Genomic DNA, 20,908 nt, shown 5'->3' on the forward strand with positions numbered 1-20,908 from the left:
TATGCATTTTATACAATATTGTAATAAACAAATAGCTAATCATCATAAAAAACACAAGTATTAAACTTCAGCTACAAATTCTGGTAACATGGCTATATATATATAGTAATGACAAACACAAACTAATTCCATGAACACGCTAATATTTAACTCAAAACCACATTTTGATTCAAATATAAGTTTTAAAAATTACAACTTCTATATTTCCACGAAAATATTATTAATGTAGCACAAATGCTACTTTCTAAGAAAGACAGAAAGAAACTGTTTTGTGTCTCATGGCGATCCTCCTCTCGATCCTAATGAAATGTTTAATATGATCTCTCGAGAAAAAAAGGTGTCAATATCCGCCTGGAATGATTGATGCCCCATCAAACATTTTGTAATATCTCCGGAAGCTCATACTGTAGAAACCTGATTCGTGGCTTAAATTCAAGGTAAACAAGACTAAGGAAACGAGTTGAAAACTTGATGTCGAACTGTGATTTAAATCACCCAAAACATTGCACAACATTGGGCAGTATGTGCCAGAAACAGATAGCTCAGTTGATAGAGCAGAGGACTGTAGTGGCAATAATGAAGAATCCTTAGGTTGCTGGTTTGACTCTGGCTTGGAGGAATGTGTTTCTTGTGTACTTCAATCAAAGAGTTGAAATCAGACGTTGATCAAAAGCTCAATAAACCACGAAGCAGAGGCTCTTGTTCCGAATTCAACTCCCGTCTGATTGTCTTGTTTTGGCCAAAATCTGATCTTTGAATTCAGAGGACTACTCTGCCTGCATTGTAATTCAAAAGTATACACAAATGTCACATTTTTTTTGTAGATATAAAGGTGTTCTCTGTTTTCAAAGGATAGGTACTTAATTGGCATAATGATTTGGTATTGAGTTTGTATCGTTATATGATTAAATTTGTGTTTTTTGTGTTTTTAACGTATTGTGAACTTATTTTTTAAACAAATGCTTACAAAGGCAAACAAGGCCCACATCTGTTTATACCAGTGGTGAATTGTACATTTTTATTTACAAGCTACTCTGCACTTTTGGGAGTGTAACAGGTTCGATATACAGTGGCAAAAATATAAAAGGGGAAAATACCCCGGACTGCGTGTAAAGCCCTCGTTGTGACTGTTTTTTTATTGTTAAATACGGCGTCCTGTGCACAAAATGTTGCAGAAAAACAATCTGATATTTTAATAACTATTATTTTAATAATTTGATAAGTATGAGGTCCCGGATCCAAATATTCGGTTCTTATTTTTTTAAGTGATATCTTCCCTTCCTCTTATGGATTTTGAATCAAATTTGATCTTTGTACATTACATTTTACATTGAAAAAAACAAGCATACCTCATCCACCAACGGACAGAGCAATCTTTTATGTTGCCTTCCAGAGCTTCCAGCTTGTGATGGATTTGTATGGGCGTCTGTATGATACCACTACAGCACTGGCATAGGTGTAAAATCCACTTTCTCACGACTTTTTCAGTGTCTTCTCCTCTCACAAATGGTCCGAAGCACAGGAGCCAATATTAGAGAAAACAACAGGTGTTTAAACAGAGTATGTCCAAATGTCAGCGACAACGTTTTGTCATTTTGTATAAACGCAAATGGTTCATCATTTAAAAGCCAACGACGTTCTTTTTCTCCCTGGCGCTAATTAGCTACAGTACCACACATGCGAGCTGTTGAGTGAAAGGAAATTCATATGTGCGTAGGAAGGCAGAATAAAATCCAGAACTGTACTGGTGATATTGATAAACAGGGCCGATGTTCACAATAAAAAGTTATTGTATAAAACATTAAGATTCATAAATATATTTTTTTAATCATGCAAAGTGTCTGTTAAACCATTCATGAACGATTTTTAGACAAAAAAACACACCATTATATGAGAAAATACATTTACTATATGTGCATTTAACGTAAATTGTTGCCCTGCTTTTTTTTCATAAATACACAAGCTTGTTATGTCTTATGTCAGAAATAAACTGCATGAAATTCGATAAATCAACAAAAAGTAAGCGCCACAAAGTCGACAAACATTTGCGTTTATATTGCACTGTTATCTCGAGCCTTTAAACTTACTTTAAACGCAATTTGTTTTTCTCTGTAGTTCTAAGGCTTTGTCATTTAGGTGTGCTGTTTTTTTCTACATGTTGTAAAAAAAGTCACTAAATCATACGAAACATAAAAGCTCCAATTGTAAACAATTGACCATTCATATTCCTGAATTTTAAACCTATGGAGTATTTTAAACCTTGTCTTCGTATTTGTGAATATTAGAGCTCCTTTTCAAAAGCTGTCACTATGGATAAGTGCTTAGGTTTCCTGTTTTTTTACCCAGGCGGTCCAGGTTTGGCTCTTGGTATAGGAGCGCGTCTGTGTTGCCTTATGGATTTCAAATGAGCAGCTCAGTCCAGATCAGCATGTACATTTGTCTGGACAGTAGAATTTTCAGAAAGTGTAGTTGGATTATAGCACGTGCCCCTGACGATGTTATTGATACGTCATATGTGCTCTTTTTTGTATAATATTTATTTTTGTTGTTCAAATAAAAAACGGTTTCTCCGTTTTCCTCTTCATGCCGTTGTCAGCGAGCACAACAAGACGGGAAAAATGCAAGGGGGGGAAGAGGAAGCAGCTGTCAGGAGCTTTCTACCTCCTTTTGCTTTCACTTCTCTGTGTTTCTTTCCACAGCGCCGTGCACCTTTTCATTGCTCGCGCTTTCAGAGCCTCCGCACGGCACACGACTCGACATCACGACGCGCATTGAAGTGAAAGCAGGAAGCGCTGCGACATGCACTGTGCAGATCCCGCCACACTAAGAGGTGAGTGGGTCTGTTCGATGCACAAAGAACGCTTTGATAAGCGTCAAAGGCAAGTCATTCCGAGTTGGTCGTTTGTGTTTTCCGTTCAGACGCGAAATGCTGAAATGATCTCTCGGCTCCTCGGTTGTCATTTCTGCTCCGTAAAGGAATCACAGCACGCGTCGGCTTCCAGCACGGTGGGTCGGGACACGATGCCGGGGGTCGGAGAGAGCGATGTCTTCCTCGTTAGTATAGGACCTGTCACCTGTCCCCACCTGTCACGCGGGAGACCGGGGTACATCAGGACGCGCATTGAAGTGAAAGCAGGATGCGCTGTGACATGCACTGTGCAGATCCCACCACACTAAGAGGTGAGTGGGTCTGTTCGATCACAGTGCTAGGCGAATCCCCAATCCCCTTTTGTGCGTGGCGACAAAAGAAGTCTGCTTCCGCCCAGTTTCGAACCGGGGACCTTGCGCGTGTGAGGCGAACGTGATAACCACTACACTACGGAAACGGTGGTAAGAGGTGCCCAGCGGCCCAGCGCTGAGCTTCGTCAATGCGATTCAGCTGCTTCCAGTGCCTTTATTGGAGGTCGCTGATGGACCGTGCTCTCTCTCCAGAGACCAGCACGCCTGTCATGGACGGAGTAGGAAAGGCGGCGCCACATTCTACAGCCCTCTCCACGCAATCGACGAAATCGGGCTACTGAAGTGGAGAAAATCGCCTCTCCAGAAAGTGCAAATATCATCTTGTATAAAACCTATTGCCGAAGGTCAGCCCTGTCTACCAGATTAACCCTCCCACCTCCTGCAGCGAAGTTCAGCTCGTCTCACACGCGAGAAGTTTCGGCTGGAAACAAGCGCCCCCTCTTCTCGCACGTTTTGCACGTTCGAGTAGTTTTAATGCGGCTCTTTCGTACACGGTGCTGATCTTTTGGAAAGCAGGATTCAAAACCGACACGTTCCCCTACCGGGAGTTGAACCCAGGCCACTTGGGTGAAAACCAGGAATCCTAACCGCTAGACCATATGGGAGCGAACAACCCAGCTGTTCCGGGCATCATGCAAGCAAACTACATAAATATGAGAAAACACGCAAGAGGTGTCACTCAGAGTGTCGAAGGGTCGATGTATACTGGGGCTCAGTTGAAATGCAACGTCAGGACTTTTCCAAATTATGTCACACGAAGAGAGCACAGCCTTTTCCGCCCTGTCACGTGTGTCTCGGTATCTCGCCGTGATCGTATAGTGCTCAGTACTTTGCGTTGTGGCCGCAACAACCCCGGTTTGAATCCGGGTCACGGCAGAATAGGGGCGTCTGCTTTTACTACTTGCACGAATGAAGGCAAAAAAAAGCCAATCGATGTGAACGAACGGCGCTTTGCAGAGGAGTATTGCCTGACTGGATCGTTGATGAACGACAGAGGCCACTCCGACCTCTTCTCGGTTTTCTTCAATGACTTACTAAGGATCTTCTTCACATTCGCCCATGCAGGGGAAGCCAGTTACACCAAACGCAGGAAAGTGCATTTCAAGCAGAGACCAGGAGGGACTTGTTTACACCGAGAGTGGTCGGAGAATGGAACAATGCGCCCAGCCCTGTTGCTGGAGCCGATTCTTGATGAGATCTTGGGCTCACTAAGAGGCCCCCGCTGGATGTTAATCTTTCTGTTGTTCTTGCAGGTCCTGCGCTGCTTTTGAGCCGACAGAGCTCGTCCTGGTCTGTCGGCACAGCCCAATTGCAAATGATCGGCTCCGCGTACAGAAGGAACGTGCGTTTGGTACAAGAGTGCATGAAGGCACCGGAAATACATTGGGAACAAATGACCGGTCGCTCAAGACCTCTGTGAAGTACAGGAGCGTGCGAAAAGAGGCTGTTCCCGTCCGGTTTCGAACCGGGGATTTTTCCGCGTGTGAGGCGAACGTGATAACCGCTGCACTACGGAAACGGTGAGAAAAGGGATCCACCGGCAGTGAGTATTCAACCTTATTGCATTACTGCTCCCAACCAGTTGATATCAATTTAATTCCTAAGGGTTATGTACTTGTTTTGAGTATCTCATGTAGAAGTTGTAAACAAGTTCAATTACGAAATGGTCTAAATGAATGATATACCGAACTTATGTCCTCTTGATATGTGTAACTCTTTGTAACTGAATGAATTTATATCTTTTGTATTCTGATAACCCATAAGATAAGATCTGTTAGGTTTGCATGCATATTCTATATATTAACAAATGTATCCTCGTGTATTAGTACCTGTGTGTGCGTTGTTTGAGTTATGTCGCATGGTTGGATTCTAAGACCATTAAAATGACCATCAATTTTGTGATTTACTGCCACAAAAATAATTGTCCCAGTAAATGCCCAAACCCCTACAGAACTGGTGCCTCGTGAGAGAACACTACAACAGTGTGTGATATCCTGTCCCAGCCTGTGGAGCAGACAGCGAGCCTGTCTCTTAATAATACTAATAATACAGTGTGTGATCTCCTGTCCCAGCCTGGGAAACAGTGAGTCAGCCTCTCAATAATTATAATACAGTGTGATCTACTGTCCCAGCCTGAGGAACACACAGTGAGCCTGTATCTAAATAATAATAATACAGTGCGTGATCTCCTGTACTAGCCTGAGGAACAGACAGCGAGCCTGTCTCTCAATAATGATAACCTAGTGTGGAATGTCCTGTCCCAGTCTGAAGAACAAACAGTGAGCATGTCCCTCAGTAATAATAGAACAGTGTGTGATCTCCAGTCCCAGCAGGAGGAACAGACAGTGAGTCTGTATCTCAATAATAATAATACAGTGTGTGATCTCCTGTCCAAGCCTGGGGAACACTGAGGCTGTCTCTCAATACTAATAATACAGTGTGTGATATCCTGCCCCAGCCTGAGGAACAGACAGTGAGCCTGTCTCTCAATAATAATAATAATACAGTGTGTGATTTCCTGTCCCAGCCTGGGGAACAGTGAACCAGATACTCAATAATAATAATACAGTGTGTGATCTCCTGTCTCAGCCTGGGGAACACTGAGCCTGTCTCTCAATACTAATTATACAGTGTGTCATTTCCTGCCCCAGTCAGAGGAACAGACAGTGAGCCCGTCTCTCAATAATAATAATACAGTGTGTGATCTCCTTTCCCGACCTGAGGAACAGACAGGAGTGAGCCAGTCTCTCAATAATAATAAAGCAGATTATGATCTGCTGTCCCAGCCTAAGGAACAGTCAGGAAAGAGCAGGTCTCTCTATAATAATAATACAGTTTGTGATCTCCTGTCCCAGCCTGAGGAACAGACAGTGAGCTTGTCTCTCAATAATAATAATACAGTGTGTCATTTCCTGTCCCAGCCTGAGGAACAGTGAGCTTGTCTCTCAATAATAATAATAATACAGTTTGAACTCCTGTCCCAGCCTGAGGAACAGTGAGCTTGTCTCTCAATAATAAAAATACAATGTGTGATCTCCTGTCCCAGCCTGGGGAACACTGAGGCTTTCTCTCAATACTAATAATACAGTGTGTGATATCCTACCCTAGCCTAAGGAACAGACAGTGAGCCTGTCTCTCAATAAAAATAATAGAGTGTGTGATTTCCTGTTCAAGCCCAAGCGAAGACACAGTGAGCCTATCTGTCAATAATAGTAATACAGTGTGTGATCTCCTGTCCCATTCTGAGGAACAGACAGTCAGCCTATCTGTCAATAATAATAATACAGTGTGTGATCTCCTGTCCCAGCCTGAGAAACAGACAATGAGCCTGTCTCTCAATAATAATAATACAGCGTGTGATCTCCTGTCCCAGCCTGAGGAACAGACAGTGAGCCTGCCTCTCAATAACAAGCCAATGTGTGATCTCCTGTCCCAGCCTGAGGAACAGAGAGTGAGCCTGTCTCTCAACAATAATACAGTGTGTGATCCTCTGTCCCAGCCTGAGGAACAGACAGTGAGCCTGTCTCTCAATAATAATAATACAATGTGTGATCTCCTGTCCCATTCTGAGGAACAGACAGTCAGCCTATCTGTCAATAATAATAATACAATATGTGATGTCCTGTCTCAGCCTGTGGAACAGAGAGTAAGCCTGTCTCTCAATAATAATAATACAGTATGTGATCTCCTGTCCCAGCCTGGGGAACAGTGAGCCAGACTCTCAGTAATAATAATACAGTGTGATCTACTGTCCCAGCATGAGGAACAGTGAGTCTGTCTCTCAATAATAATAATACAGTATGTGACCAACTGTCCCAGACTGAGGAAAAGACAGTGAGTCTGTCTTTCAATAATAATACTACAGTGTGAATTCCTGTCTCAGCTTGTGGAACATACAGTGAGCCTGTCTCTCTATAATAATAATTATAATTATAATACAGTGTGTGATCTCCTGTCCCAGCCTGAGGAACAAACAGTGAGCCTGTCTCAAAATAATAATAATACAGTGTCTGTGCCAGACTCTCAGTAATATTAATAATAATAATACAATGTGATCTACTGTCCCAGATTGAGGAACAGACAGTGAGCCTGTCTCAATAATAATACAGTGTGTGACCATCTGTCCCAGACCGAGGAAAAGACAGTGAGTCTGTCTCTAAATAATAATACAGTGTTATCTCCTGTCCCAGCATGGGGAACAGACAGTGAGCCTGTCTCTCAATAATAATAATACAGTGTGTGATCTCCTGTCCCAGACTGAGGAACAGACAGTGAGACTGTCTCTCAATAATTATAATAATACTGTGTGAGCTCCTGACCCAGCCTGGGGAACATACAGTGAGCCTGTCTCTCTATAATAATAATACAGTGTGTGATCCTCTGTCCCAGCCTGAGGAACAGACAGTGAGCTTGTCTCTCAATAATAATAATACAGTGTGTGATCTCCTGTCCCAGCCTGAGGAACAGTGAGCCTGTCAATCAATAATAATACAGTATGTGATGTCCTGTCTCAGCTTGAGGAACAGAGAGTAAGCCTGTCTCTCAATAATAATAATACAGTGTGGGATCTCCTGTCCCAGCCTGGGGAACAGTGAGCCAGACTCTCAATAATATTAAGAATAATAATACAGTGTGATCTACTGTCCCAGCCTGAGGTACAGTGAGCCTGTCTCTCAATAATAATATAGTGTGTGACCACCTTCTGTGGTCTGTTTCAAATCCTCCCGCGATGAGACACCGAGGAGAAATGAAGAGCCCCAGTCGCGCTAGAAAATCACCAGGGAAAGAGACTTTCAATGTAGGAAAAAAAAGTCATTAGTAACAGACATAATATGTTTGTTTTGTTTTTTTAATCGCTGCGATGTGTGACTAAGCTCATACGACTAAGAGTTGCCCCCTTTGTCTAGATCTGGTAACCTGCTCGTCGCTGGTGGGCCAGATCGTGTCCCCCGTCACTACACTGGGGCATTAAGACCCACACAGACCGCGGGGTGAGTGCCCCCTGCTGGCCCCACTGAGAGGTCGTATCCCACCTCCTCCGCTCTCTGCGAAAAGCAGTATCTTCAGGCCCTGACATCCCACCCCTGCCACTCTCTGCGTAAATAAGTATCGTCAGGCCCTGACATCCCACCCCTGCCACTCCCTGCGTAAAAAAGTGTCGTATGGCCCTGACATCACACCCCCACCACTCTCTGCGGAAAGCACTGTCGTATAGCCCTGACACCCACCCCTCCACTCTTTGAATAAAGCAGTGTCGTAAGGCCCTGACATCCCACCCCCGCCACTGTCTACGTAAAGTAGTATCGTCAGGGCCTGACATCCCACTCCCGCCACTCTCTGTGTAAAGTAGTGTCATATGGCCCTGACACCAATCCCTCCACTCTCTGCATAAAGCAGTGTCTTATGGCCCTGAAACCCTCCCCTCCACTCTCTACATAAAGCAGTGTTGTCAAGCCCTGACATCCCTCCCCCGCCACTCTCTGTGTAAAGCACTGTCGTATGGCCCTGACATCACACCCCCACCACTCTCTGCGTAAAGCACTGCCGTATAACCCTGACACCCACCCCTCCACACTCTGCGTTAAGCTGTGTTGTCAGGCCCTGATATCCCACCCCCGCCACTCTCTGTGTAAAGCAGTGTCATATGGCCCTGACATCACACCCCCACCACTCTCTGTGTAAAGCAGTGTCATATGGCCCTGACATCCTAGCCCCGCCACTCTCTGTGTAAAGCAGTGTCATATGGCCCTGACATCCCACCCCCACCACTCTCTGTGTAAAGCACTGTCGTATAGCCTTGACACCCACCTCTCCATTCTCTGTGTAAAGCAGTGTCATCTAGCCCTGACATCCCACCCCCTCCACTCTCTGAATAAAGAAGTGTCGTATGGCCCTGACACCCACCCCTCCATTCTCTGCATAAAGCAGTGTCGTCAGGCCCTGACATCCCACCCCTCCACTCTCTGCGTAATGCGGTATTGTCAGGCCTTGACATCCAACCCCCGCCACTCTCTGCGTAAAGCAGACATGTTACAGACATTTACAACAAAGACATATTATAAAATATTGACATATACTGTTCCTCAGGCTGTGACAGGAGATCACATACTGGGCTGCCAGATCAACTGAGTTCCCTCCTCCCTCTCCCAGTAGGATTGGGACCCGTTGTGATTGTGGCAGGTGTGGGAATTCTGGGATTAGATTTCTTAATTTTGGGAAGAATGTTTCTCTAATCCCAGTATCTGTCACAGTGCAGTAGGAAGTGCACCTCTGTCTCTATTTCTCCCCGCTGGCAGTGGGAGCACAGCCTGTCCTCTCTGGGCAGCCAGGTCTGCCTGTGTCGCCCAGTTTCTATGGCCAGGTTGTGGTCACTGAGCCTGTGCTTCGTCAGGGTCTGTTTCTGTTTGTTATTTTTTATTTTGGTCAAATATTCAGCTAGTGTGTATTGTCTGTTTAAGGTTCTGTAGCATTCCAGTTTATGTTGTGTTTGTGTGTGTGTGTCCCAGTGTGTGAGATATTGCTGTTTGATCTGTGCTGTGATGTGGTTGAGTCTGGGTTGTGGTGCTCTAGCAGTGCTGTCCTGAGGCTGGTTAGTGTCGGTGTCACTCACTGAGAGTGTGATTTCAGCAGAGTCTCTGTACTCTTGGGACACTTGACTCACCTGTCTCTCTCTTTCTCTCCCTGTGCTGTCCCTCTCCTGCCCCCTCTCTCCCTCCTCTGACTCCAGCTGGAGGAGGTCCAATCACCACCTCCTGTGAGACAGAAGAAAAAGAAGGTGGGTAATGCTCTGATCCTCTCTTTACTCCTGTCCAGTGTCCAGTCAGTGTGTCTGTATGAACCCCTCTCTCTCTCAGTGCAGTGTTCATGTACTGGAGTGTCCAGTCATGTGTCTGTATGAACCCCTCTCTCTCTCTCAGTGCAGTGTTCATGTCCTGGAGTGTCCAGTCCGACTCTTAACGTGACTCTCCTGTCTCTGCTGCAGAATCGCTGGTGCGTCTTTTTAAACTCCCTGAACTGCGTGTCGGTGGAGACAGATGATCAGGACGAGCCGATGGAGGCGGCGGAGACCGTGGGTCAGGAGAGGAAGAGCGAAGGAGAGGAGGAGCAGGCTGCCGGGAAGGACAAGAAGAGGAAGAGGAGGTGCAGGTGAGCAGACAGGGGGGCGCCGCCCGGTCGTGTCTGTGATTCAAGGAGGAGTTTCCTCTTGCTGTTTGATGTCATGGTGACGTCTGTGTCTGTGTCCCTCACACCTGCAATAACAATATTCTTTCCAGGTTCCTTTCCTGGTTCTGTGCCAGCTAAGATCTGGACTGGACTTGACTGGACTGGACTGGAGCTGAGGGACGCCAGACTGGACTGCACTGAAGCTGAGGGGCCCCAGACTGGACTGGACAGGAGCTGAGGGACACCAGACTGGACTGGACTGGAGCCTAGGGACACCAGACTGGACTGGACCGGAGCTGAGAGACACCATACTGGACTGCACCGGAGGTGAGAGACACCAGACTGGACTGGACTGGAGCTGAGGGGCCCCAGACTGGACTGGACTGGAGCTGAGAGACACCAGACTGGACTGGACTGGAGCTGAGGGACCCCAGACTGTGCTGGACCGAAGCTGAGGGACCCCAGTCTGGACTGAAGCTGAGGGACCCCAGACTGTGCTGGACCGAAGCTGAGGGACCCCAGTCTGTGCTGGGCCGAAGCTGAGGGACACCAGACTGTGCTGGACCGAAGCTGAGGGACCCCAGTCTGTGCTGGGCCGAAGCTTAGGGACACCAGACTGTGCTGGACCGAAGCTGAGGGACCCCAGTCTGTGCTGGGCCGAAGCTGAGGAACACCAGACTGTGCTGGACCGAAGCTGAGGGACCCCAGTCTGGACTGCACTGGAGCTGAGGGACACCAGGTTGGACTGGAGCTGAGGGGCCCCAGACTGGACTGGACTGAAGCTGAGGGGCCCCATTCTGGACTGGACTGAAGCTGAGGGACCCCAGACCCCAGTCTGGACTGAAGCTTGTAATTTTTGTTCTTTTGTTAAGCATCAATAAAAAATTTTAAAAAATAATCTGTTTAGCTTTTGTTTTTTTCCCTCCCCCCCCCCCCCCAAGTTGCTGCTGGGAGAGGTGTGAGTGGGGCCAGCAGGGGGCGCTCTCACCCTGCGGTCTGTGTGGGTCCTGATGCCCCAGTATAGTGACGGGGGACACTGGACTGTAAACAGGCGCCGTCCTTCGGATGAGACGTCAAACCAAGGTCCTGACTCTCTGTGCTCGTTAACAATCCCGGGGTGTTTCTGGAGAAGAGTAGGGGTGTTACCCCAGTATCCTGGCCTGATTCCCCCCCTGGTCTTGACCCATCATGGCCTCCTAATCACCCCCCTCTCTGAACTGGCTCCATCCCTCTGCTCTCCTCCCCACTGGATCCCCCTGACCTGGGAAGAGCTCTGAGTGGAGAGTCCAGACGGATTAATTATTATTATTATTATTCGTGCTGCACTGGGCTTCAGTTCTGGCAGTGAGAGGGGGACTCTGTGATCAGTACAGATACTTATGACTGTATAATAATACACGATAGAAATGGAAAACAGGGTAGCGCTGTAGTCCCTTCGAAACGTTTTGAACTGCCAGAAGAAGTTTTCACAACCCGGACTCGTGAAGGTACAGGTCTTCTCCCATCGTCCGGAGCAAGGTGTATGGTGTCCTGGTGATTTCTCCCGTTTTGAACGGAGTTTAATGTCTTGTTTCTACTTTATTAGAGAGAGGCACTGAACATCCTGTGATGGACTGGTGTCCTGTCCAGGGTGTGTGAGTGTGTGTGTGTGTCCTGTGATGGACTGCTGTCCTGTCCAGGGTGTGTGAGTGTGTGTGTCCTGTGATGGACTGCTGTCCTGTCCAGGGTGTGTGAGTGTGTGTGTGTCCTGTGATGGACTGCTGTCCTCTCCAGGGTGTGTGAGTGTGTGTGTGTCCTGTGATGGACTGGTGTCCTGTCCAGGGTGTGTGTGTGTACTGTGATGGACTTGTATCCTGTGAAGGACTGGTGTCCTGTCCAGGGTGTGTGTGTGTCCTGTGATGGACTGGTATCCTGTGAAGGACTGGTGTCCTGTCCAGGGTGTGTGTGTGTCCTGTGATGGACTGGTGGATCACAATATTAATTCTCCTCCTTGATTCCCTCCTTTATCGCCAGAGTGAAAGCGGGACACGGCAGTAAAAGCTCAGCCCTGCGGGTGGTGGTCCTCTCGGCCACACGGGGGCGCTGTGGCTCCACGGGGGGGGGGGTTATGTTCAAGTCCCGCTGGGAATCGCACCGAGGCGGCGGAGTTCGTGAACGTCCCAGACACCAAGAAAACGAGAGAGAGAAAAAAGGTCGTTTTCGGGGTTCAAGAAGCAACCCCGAGATTCAGGGAGTTTCCCCGCTGAGCTTACTCTGCCGAAAACACGCAGGTTTTATTTTTTTCCCGTGCCCCCCCTCACACAGGCCGTTTCTGTAGCGTGAAGTTGTGTTTTTTTGCGCAGCGGTCGGTGAGGGGTGAAATTTTCTTTTTTCCCACGGTCTGAAACAGAAACGGCCGGGTGGTGTTGTAGAGAGGTCGACGTGCCTGGTTTTCCTCGTCTCCGAAGCCCGTTTTTTGGGGGGGGGTCGTGAGGTCCCACGCAGCGCTCGGAAAAGAAAATGCCGTCTCTTTTCCCCGCAGGACGGGGGGGGGGAACCCGTGTTTTTTGGACGTGGCGTGGCCCGAAATTTCCGCCCTTGGCCGCTAGAGGGGGGTGGAGGTTGGTCTTTCTTTGACTTGGGGGTAGGGGGGGTGCTAATTTCACTGAACCAAACCCCACGGAAACCCATGTTGGACGTGGGGGTGCTGAATGCGCCCTCGACGTGATTTTGTTTTTAAATTCAAGTGCAGCTTTTGTAACCCTTGGGCCGGAAACACCTGGACCCGTTTCCCCTGCCTGTCCGAGGTGGCGACTACCGGGGTCATACAGGGACACCCGGCTGGCCGCTGAGAGTTGGAAAAATAAAATGTCCACCTAAAAAAAAAACAACCGCGAAAAATGTCGGCCATTTTTGTTTCGCGGCCGAGCCGTGAGCGCGTCGGGGGCGACATCACGGGAGCGTCACAATGAGCCGCCTGACGTCACAGAGCGGCGGAATCTAGCGGGGGGCGGCGCTGGAGCCCTGTGAGCTCAGAGGAGTGAAGAGAGAGGAGGAGGAAAGGACTATATAGCGCTTTCTAAACACGTGTTTCTTCCAAAAAAGATTCGTGGGTTACTTCGACTTCAATCAAATAATAGTTCCAGCTTCAGATTCACTCTGAAGTATCCCCGTGAAATCGGTAAGTCAGTTAAAAATGCCGCTGTCGAGAAATAACAAAATAAGTTGAGAAATAAGTTGTTTATTTTTCCCGTTACTCCACTCTTATGGGTGTGATCGTGCTGTAAAAAGATATTGAGAGGAGGTGCACCTCTACACAGAGAGTGGTGGGGGTGGGAAACAAGCTGCCCAGCCCTGTGGTTGAAGCCGATACCCTGGCTTCTCTCCAGACACAGCTGGGTGAGCTCCTCCAGTCAGGACAGGAGGGTCTACTGTACACAGAGGGGGGCGGGGGTGGGGAACAAGCCGCCCAGCTGTGTGGCTCCGCCCCCTCCCCTCCCCACTGTGACTCTGCTTGTCTCGGCAGGACGATGCACCGACAGAGATGCCACATGGCCGTGCGCGGTCGCAGCAGGACCCGGGCCCGGCGAGGCGTCGTAACTCCACCCCTCCCGCCCGCCGTCCAGCGTCCAGCGTCCAGCCCTCCTCCGACTGGCCTCTCCGCCCCCAGCAGCGCTCGCTGTATTATAATAATAATAATAAACTTCACTGATAGAGCACCTTTCACACACATAGCAGCGCAAAGCGCTTGACAGACCAGGTCTCAAGGTAACACCTCCAGACGAGGAGAGACACTTCCAGTGGTGATCTTGACTGAGGACACGCCTCGGCTCAAGAGACAGGGTCGCGGGTCCGAGGAAAACCAAGCTGCAGGTCCATTATGGCCTTCTGAGAGCACAGATTGCCTCTGGACGTCCTACACTCTTCCTGGACACACTGTAGAGACTCACCTGTCCGGACTCTTACTGGACACACTGTACACACTCACCTGTCCAGACTCTTACTGGACACACTGTAGAGACTCACCTGTCCAGACTCTTACTGGACACACTGGTCAGACTCACCTGTCCAGACTCTCACTGGACACACTGTACACACTCACCTGTCCACACTCTCACTGGACACACTGTAGAGACTTACCTGTCCAAACTCTCACTGGACACACTGTAGAGACTGCCCAAAGCCCCTAGTCTCGACACGACTGGGCTGGGCTATTTGGTCAGAGCTGTCTCGGAGATGGGCTGTTTGGCGTCTTCACTGGTCACACCGGTCAGGCCGAACCCGGACTGGCAGCGGGAGAGGTCCCGGCCCAAGTCCCGGTGCTTTTCCGTAAGTCTGACCCGGTCGCCTTCCGCGAGACTGGACCGGCCGCCCTGTGGTGGGTCCGGTGCCGCACATCTACCCTACAGCTCACCCACAGACCCCTAAACTCCCGATACCCTACAGCTCCCCCCACTGACCCCTAAACTCCCGATACCCTACAGCTCCCCACACTGACCCCTAAACTCCAGATACCCTACAGCTCCCCACTCTGACCCCTAAACTCCCGATACCCTACAGCTCCCCACTCTGACCCCTAAACTCCCAATACCCTACAGCTCCCCACACTGACCCCTAAACTCCCGATACCCTACAGCTCCACACTCTGACCCCTAAACTCCCGATACCCTACAGCTCCCCCCACTGACCCCTAAACTCCCGATACCCTACAGCTCCCCACACTGACCCCTAAACTCCCGATACCCTACAGCTCCACACTCTGACCCCCACAGTCCTGATGGCCGAGAGGTCTCTGCTTGCTGTAGTGATTGAGTGAGCTCTGTGGACCTAACCTCTGTCTTGTGTCCTCGTTTCCAGCATCTCCTAGTGGTCCGGCATTTCACCAGAGCTGAAGGTGAGATCTGGGGAGGAGACAGAGCACCCCCTAACACCCCTGAGCTAGGTTACAGGGTAAGACAGCTTCTTACTGTTGGACACACCTGTCCACACTCTTTCTGGACACACTTGACACACTCGCCTGTCCGGACTCTTACTGGACACACTGGACACACTCGCCTGTCCGGACTCTTACTGGACACACTGTACACAACCACCTGTCCAGACTCTCACTGGACACACTGTACACAACCACCTGTCCAGACTCTCACTGGACACACTGTCCACACTCACCTGTCTGGGCTCTTATTGGACACACTGTACACACCCACCTGTCCAGACTCTCACTGGACACACTGTCCACACTCACCTGTCTGGGCTCTTATTGGACACACTGTCCACACTCACCTGTCCAGACTCTTACTGGACACACTGTACACACTCACCTGTCCACACTCTCACTGGACACACTGGACACACTCACCTGTCCAGACTCTTACTGGACACACTGGACACACTCACCTGTCCAGACTCTTACTGGACACACTGTACACACTCACCTGTCCAGGCGTAGTCTCTGCTCCTCATCCCCCCTGCGTTGTGTCTCCCCCTCTCCCCGCTGGACAGAATCCCGTGGTGTCTTCGTGTTTCCCCGAGCTCGTCCAGAAGCTGGAGAGGGCGGCCGAGCTGAAGCTGGAGCTCCCGGGGTCGCCCGGCTCGTCCCGCTCGGGCTCGCCCAGCTCGTTCCGCTCGGTGTCCCCCCCCTCCTCGCCCGAGAGCCTCCTCTGCTCCCCGCCCCCGGCCCCCCCCTCCGGCCCCCTCAGGCCCCTGCCCGCCCCGCCCCGCCGCCCCCCCTTCCTCCCCGCCATGCCCCTCGAGCCCCCCCTGCTGCCCGGGGCGGTGCCCCTGCCCCTGCCCCCGCCCGTCCTGCCCCCCATCGCCCGCCCGGCCCCGCCAGGCCCCGCCTGGGGCTCCCCGGTGCGGAGGGCAAGGAGAGAGGCTGAGATGTCTGACGAGGCAAGTGTGACAGAGTCTGTCCGTCTGTCCATCTGTCTGTCCATCTGTCCTTCTGTCCGTCTATCCTTCAGTCCATCTGTCCCTCTGTCCATCTGTCCCTCTGTCTTTCTGTTCTTTTCTCTGTCCATCTGTCCATCTGTCTTTCTGTCCTTTTCTCTGCCTTTCTGTCCATCAGTCCATCTGTCCTTTTCTCTGTCTTTTTGTCCGTCTGTACTTCTCTCTTTCTGTCTTTCTGTCCTTCTGTCTGAGTCTCTCCATGTCTCCCTGCTCTCTGTCTGTCCTGCGTTGTCCCAGCTGGGCCTGTCTCCCTGTGTCTCTCCGTGTGTCTCCCTGCTCTCTGTCTGTCCTGCGTTGTCCCAGCTGGGCCTGTCTCCCTGTGTCTCTCCGTGTGTCTCCCTGCTCTCTGTCTGTCCTGCGTTGTCCCAGCTGGGTCTCTCTCCCTGTGTCTCTCCGTGTGTCTCCCTGCCTGTCTCCCTGTCTGTCCTGCGTTGTCCCAGCTGGGCCTGTCTCCCCGGCTCTCTGCCTTCAGCTCTGTTCGCCGATGTCCCGCCAGCCCGTCACTCTCTCAGCCTGTCTCTTGACTTGCAGGAGGAAGAGGAGGTGGAGACAGCTCTTCCGGCAGGAGAGAGGAAGGAGGTCAGTGCTGGTCCCACCCTGCCCCCTGTCCTGTCTGTGGTGGAGTTTTGCCGTCTTGTCTGTCCCTCGGTCTCAGTGTCTCTCTCTCTTTCAGCCCTGTCTGTCAGTGTCTCTCTCGGCCTGCTGTCTGCCTGTCCCTGCCTCTCTATCTCTCTCTCTTTTAGCCCTGTCCTGTCTGTGGTGGAGTTTTGCCGTCTTGTCTGTCCCTCGGTCTCAGTGTCTCTCTCTCTTTCAGCCCTGTCTTTCAGTGTCTCTCTCGGCCTGCTGTCTGCCTGTCCCTGCCTCTCTGTCTCTCTCTCTTTTAGCCCTGTCTGTCAGTGTCTCTCTCCTCCTCCTCTCTGTCCTCAGTGTGTCTCTCTCCTCCTCTCTGTCCTGTGGTGTCCAGTGGGTCAGTATTAGTGGGCTACACCCAGGCTCACTCACTGCGAGTGTGATCTCAGCAGAGTCTCTGTGCTCTTGGGACACTTGACTCACCTGTCTCTCTCTTTCTCTCCCTGTGCTGTCCCTCTCCTGCCCCCTCTCTCCCTCCTCGGACTCCAGCTGGAGGAGGTCCAATCACCACCTCCTGTGAGACAGAAGAAAAAGAAGGTGGGTAATGCTCTGATCCTCTCTTTACTCCTGTGCAGTGTCCAGTCAGTGTGTCTGTATGAACCCTTCTCTCTCTCAGTGCAGTGTTCATGTACTGGAGTGTCCAGTCAGTGTGTCTGTATGAACCCCTCTCTCTCTCAGTGCAGTGTTCATGTCCTGGAGTGTCCAGTCAGTGTGTCTGTATGAACCCCTCTCTCTCTCTCTCTCTCAGTGCAGTGTTCATGTCCTGGAGTGTCCAGTCAGTGTGTCTGCATGAACCCCTCTCTCTCTCAGTGCAGTGTTCATGTCCTGGAGTGTCCAGTCCGACTCTTAACGTGACTCTCCTGTCTCTGCTTCAGAAGCGCCGATGCGTCTTTTTGAAGTCCCTGAGCTGCGTGTCAGTGGAGACAGAAGATCAGGACGAGCCGATGGAGGCGGCGGAGACCGTAGCTCAGGAGAGGAAGAGCGAGGGAGAGGAGGAGGAGCAGGCTGCCGGGAAGGACAAGAAGAGGAAGAGGAGGTGCAGGTGAGAAGACAGGGGGGCGCCGCCCGGTCGTGTCTGTGATTCAAGGAGGAGTCTTCTCTTGCTGTTTGATGTCATGGTGACGTCTGTGTCTGTGTCCCTCAGACCTGCAATAACAATATTCTTTCCAGGTTCCTTTCCTGGTTCTGTGCTAAGATCTGGACTGGACTGGACTGAATTGGACTGGACCGGAGCTGAGGGACACCAGACGACTGGACTGCAGCCTAGGGACACCAGACTGGACTGGACCGGAGCTGAGAGACACCGGACTGGACCGAAGCTGAGGGACACCAGACTGGACTGGACCGGAGCTGAGAGACACCGGACTGGACCGAAGCTGAGGGACCCCAGACTGTGCTGGACCGAAGCTGAGGGACCCCAGTCTGGACTGAAGCTGAGGGACCCCAGACTGTGCTGGACCGAAGCTGAGGGACCCCAGTCTATGCTGGACAGAAGCTGAGGGACCCCAGTCTGTGCTGGACCGAAGCTGAGGGACCCCAGACTGTGCTGGTCTGAAGCTGAGGGACCCCAGACTGGACAGCACTGGAGCTGAGGGACACCAGACTGGACTGGACTGGAGCTGAGGGGCCCCAGACTGGACTAGACTGGAGCTGAGAGGCCCCAGACTGGACTGGACCAAAGCTGAGGGACCTCAGGCTGTGCTGTACCGAAGCTTAGGGACCCCAGTCTGAACCGAAGCTGAGGGACCCCAGTCTGTGCTGGACCGAAGCTGAGGGACCCCAGACTGGACCAAAGCTGAGGGACCCCAGTCTGTGCTGGAGCGAAGCTGAGGGACCCCAGACTGGACCGAAGCTGAGGGACCCCAGTCTGTGCTGGACCGAAGCTGAGGGACCCCAGACTGTGCTGGACCGATGCTGAGGTACCCCAGTCTGGACTGAAGCTGAGGGACCCCAGACTGCACTGGACTGAAGCTGAGGGGCCCCAGACTGGACTGAAGCTGAGGGGCCACAGACTGGTCTGGACTGAAGCTGAGGGGCCCCAGACTGGACTGATGACCTTTTTTTAAGCATCAATAAATTTTTTTTTTAAAAAATCTGTTTAGCTTTTGGTTTTTTCCCTCTCCCCCCCCCCCAAGGTTCCTGCTGGGAGAGGTGTGAGTGGGGCCAGCAGGGGGCGCTCTCACCCTGCAGTCTGTGTGGGTCCTGATGCCCCAGTATAGTGACGGGGGACACTGGACTGTAAATGGGCGCCGTCCTTTGGATGAGACGTAAAACCGAGGTCCTGACTCTCTGTGCTCGTTAACAATCCCGGGGTGTTTCTGGAGAAGAGTAGGGGTGTTACCCCAGTGTCCTGGCCTGATTCCCCCCCTGGTCTTGACCCATCATGGCCTCCTAATCACCCCCCTCTCTGAACTGGCTCCATCCCTCTGCTCTCCTCCCCACTGGATCCCCCTGACCTGGGAAGAGCTCTGAGTGGAGAGTCCAGACGGATTAATTATTATTATTATTATTCGTGCTGCACTGGGCTTCAGTTCTGGCAGTGAGAGGGGGACTCTGTGATCAGTACAGATACTTATGACTGTATAATAATACACAATAGAAATGGAAAACAGGGTAGCGCTGTAGTCCCTTCGAAACGTTTTGAACTGCCAGAAGAAGTTTTCACAACCCGGACTCGTGAAGGTACAGATCTTCTCCCTTCGTCCGGAGTAAGGTGAGAGGTCACCCCCTCGGGGCGCAGTATCCCCGATGCACCCCCCCACCACCACCCAAAACGACACACACTTCTGTGACGATTGGGAGACCCCGGTTCGACCAGCCCCCACGGTGGAGGAAACGACCCGCTGGAGAGAACACGCAGACTCCACACAGAAGGGTCACCTCGGCATTTATTCCAACAGCAAAACAACACCAGAGAGAAACGGTCTCCGAAAGATAAGCACACACCGGGAAAAACACGACGGGGTCATTACAAATGGGAATAGGAGTTCTTTTTTTCTTTTCCGGACGTCAGTTGGATCGTGTCCTGGTGATTTCTCCCGTTTCGAACGGAGTTTAATGTCGCGTTTCTACTTTATTAGAGAGAGGCACTGAACTTTGGGGAACGTGACATCCACCCAGTATTACTAGTAGGTTGATAAATATAAATGTTCTTTTTCCCCCCGTATGATACCTCGCGAAATATAACGATGGCCAACTCCATAAGTCGAAATTTAAACCCTTCTCACGCTACAAGACAGTTCGTCAACATCACCGCGGCCCAAAGCGCGACCTTCGGTATGACGTTGGCGGAAAAGGGGGTAGGGTAAGTGCGTCACAGCCGGGGGAAGCCCCTATCACGTGAGAGGGGTGCGGCGGGCGACGAGCCCCCGGGGGCGAAGAGAAGTTGATTTGCGTGGGGTGTGGAAACACTACACGACCGGGCAAGCGAGCCGTTTTTTTTTTGTTTTGTTTTTTCCAGAACATCAGAACAACCACAGAGATGACCATCGATCCACCTCCAGACGTTTCCTTTTTTGTCCTCTTTGGCCTCCAAAATAAAAAAAAAAACTGGGATCCATCGTGGCGTTGCCAAATTAAAACGTCAACCACTTTTCGGGCTTTCGTGCTGTCCATGATGAAACCGTCATGGTTGTGTAAGCATACATTACGTCACAGACCGGCGGCGCTCGGACGTGAGGAGTGTCGTTACGTTTTTGAAATGGCACGTCAGACAAGATCTCTGACAAGATCTCCGAAAAACCCAAACCTGTAAGATTCAATTTCAATTCAGTTTTTTTATATAGAGCCTTTCACAACAAGAATGCCCCAAGGCCCCGAACAAAGGAGTTGTTCCACACCCCCGCCACCCTCTGTGTACAGTAGAGCCCCCTGTACTGACTGGAGGAGCTCACCCAGCTGTGTCTGGAGAGAAGCCGGGGTATCGGCTTCAACCACAGGGCTGGGC

General features: G+C 50.6%; 1 long non-coding RNA gene across 1 annotated transcript; it reads left to right on the forward strand.

The window, feature by feature from the left end:
• Positions 1–2,743: 2,743 nt before the first annotated feature.
• On the forward strand, positions 2,744–10,543 carry LOC138242905 (uncharacterized). Its single transcript, XR_011191780.1, has 4 exons — positions 2,744–2,830; positions 4,494–4,783; positions 9,968–10,015; positions 10,223–10,543. It is a non-coding gene; the product is annotated as an uncharacterized lncRNA (long non-coding RNA).
• The last annotated feature ends 10,365 nt before the right edge of the window (positions 10,544–20,908 follow it).

Source organism: Lepisosteus oculatus, chromosome 14 (assembly GCF_040954835.1).
Source record: "Lepisosteus oculatus isolate fLepOcu1 chromosome 14, fLepOcu1.hap2, whole genome shotgun sequence".
NCBI lineage: Eukaryota > Metazoa > Chordata > Actinopteri > Semionotiformes > Lepisosteidae > Lepisosteus > Lepisosteus oculatus.